This window comes from Staurois parvus, unplaced genomic scaffold, assembly GCF_062004578.1.
Source record: "Staurois parvus isolate SC_StPar_1 unplaced genomic scaffold, SC_StPar_1.0 ptg000299l, whole genome shotgun sequence".
Taxonomy (NCBI): domain Eukaryota; kingdom Metazoa; phylum Chordata; class Amphibia; order Anura; family Ranidae; genus Staurois; species Staurois parvus.
Window position 1 is genome coordinate 11314942 of NW_028318095.1, and position 1773 is coordinate 11316714.

The 1773-nt window shown below is 44.4% G+C and overlaps 1 pseudogene; it reads right to left on the reverse strand.

The window, feature by feature from the left end:
* Positions 1–221: 221 nt before the first annotated feature.
* On the reverse strand, positions 222–427 carry LOC149457895 (U2 spliceosomal RNA; annotated as a pseudogene).
* Positions 428–1773: the final 1346 nt, after the last annotated feature.

Here is a 1773-nt window from a genome sequence, read left to right on the forward strand (position 1 = left end):
GCGTTCTGTGGCTTCTTCACGGTCTGTTTCTTCCCCATCTTGGCGCAGAGGAGTTCTCAGGAGGGCTTCCCAGAGATCTTGGTCGGGTTCCTTCTCCTTCTTCTTCCTCGGCGGCTTCACTCTCGCTTGCTTAGCCTTTGAAAAGGCTATTGAGCGTCTACTGCCCGGAGGTAGTAACGCAGAGTGAACAAGGGGGGAAGATCACAAACTCGTTCTGTGTGGGGGCTAAGCCTCAAACCCAATAGCAGCAAGTAGGTGAAGCCGAATTTAATCGACGATCCTACAAGGCCGAGAAGAGGGTACCCCACACAGACCAAATGGCTTGGATAGATACAAGTGTTTCTCAACGTCCTAGCTGGAAGCCGGGACACCCCTAAAGGCAAGGTCGATACTACACTTGATCTTAGCCAAAAGGCCGAGAAGCGATCACGAAGACTGGGAGCCATCAGCTTGCTCAATAGTTGAGCAAAGTGAAAGAAAAGGAAGGAGTGTGTGCTGTGCTCTCTGCCTCCCCCTAGAGTGCAGTACCCAGCTCTGTTAGTGATGATAACGAAGTAATGCAACTTTTTATAGGGGTGTGTGTATTTGTATGTGTGTGTGTATTTGTGTGTGTGTACATGTGTGTTTGTGTGTGTCTGTGTATGCATGTACATGTGTCTGTGTGTATGTACATGTATGTGTGTGTACATGTGTCTGTACATGTGTCTGTGTGTGTACATGTGTGTGTATGTACATGTGTGTGTATGTACGTACATGTGTCTGTGTATGTATGTACATGTGTCTGTGCGTGTGTATTTCTGTGTATGTACATGTGTCTGTGTGTATGTACATGTATGTGTGTCTGTACATGTGTCTATGTGTGTATACATGTGGCTGTATGTGTGTGTGTGTACATGTGTCTCTGTGCATGTGTATACATGTGTCTCTGTGCGTGTGTGTACGTTTCTGTGTGTGTGTATGTACAGTACAGGTCTGTGTGTGTGTACAGGTGTCTCTGTGTGTTTATGTACATGTGTCTATATGTAAACCTACATGTATGGGTGGTTTGGTCAGGCTCAGGATTATGTGGTTATTATGGGTGGTAGAGTATGGGGCATTTAAGGTACTGCTGGATTGGATAGTAGGTAGGATATGCTTGGTAGAATTATGGTTTTGTGAGTGAAAGATTATGGGGGGTTATGGTTGTATGCGGTGCATGGTCTAAGTATGGTGGAGTGTCTAGGGGGACATTGGAGGCCCTGATGTAATGTGGGGGGACTCTGGGGACCCTGATGTAATGTGGGTAACATTTAACAGTGTCATTTCATGAAATAATTTAAGAGGGCGTGTTTAGGGGAGGAATTAGGGGCAGGGCAGGGTAGGGGTTGGGTGGGGAAACTGGTGGCGAGTAACTCTTAAGGCCTGGCTAGTAGCTCAGGACTTTAAATTTTAAGCCTTGATTATAATTATACACCCTTTCAACATGTTGTCCTAGGGCTCTAGTTTTAAAAAAAGGTGCATACCTATTCGTCCAGATAAACTGCACTACATTCATTTTGTATAAATGAAATCAGCGTTTACATATCTGTTTTAGGGCCTTTTCACACAATGTATAAAATGTGGTTGTTGTGCAAATGGGGCAAGATTGAATTATCTTCGGTTCCTTAGGAACATTGCTGTTTGGTGAATGGTACAAATGTTTGTTCTATTGTGAATATTGGCTTATCTGTGGAACGGAAGCTCTTAGGTAAAATCTCTACAGTGGTTATTGCTACATGGAATGTTGATTAGTCC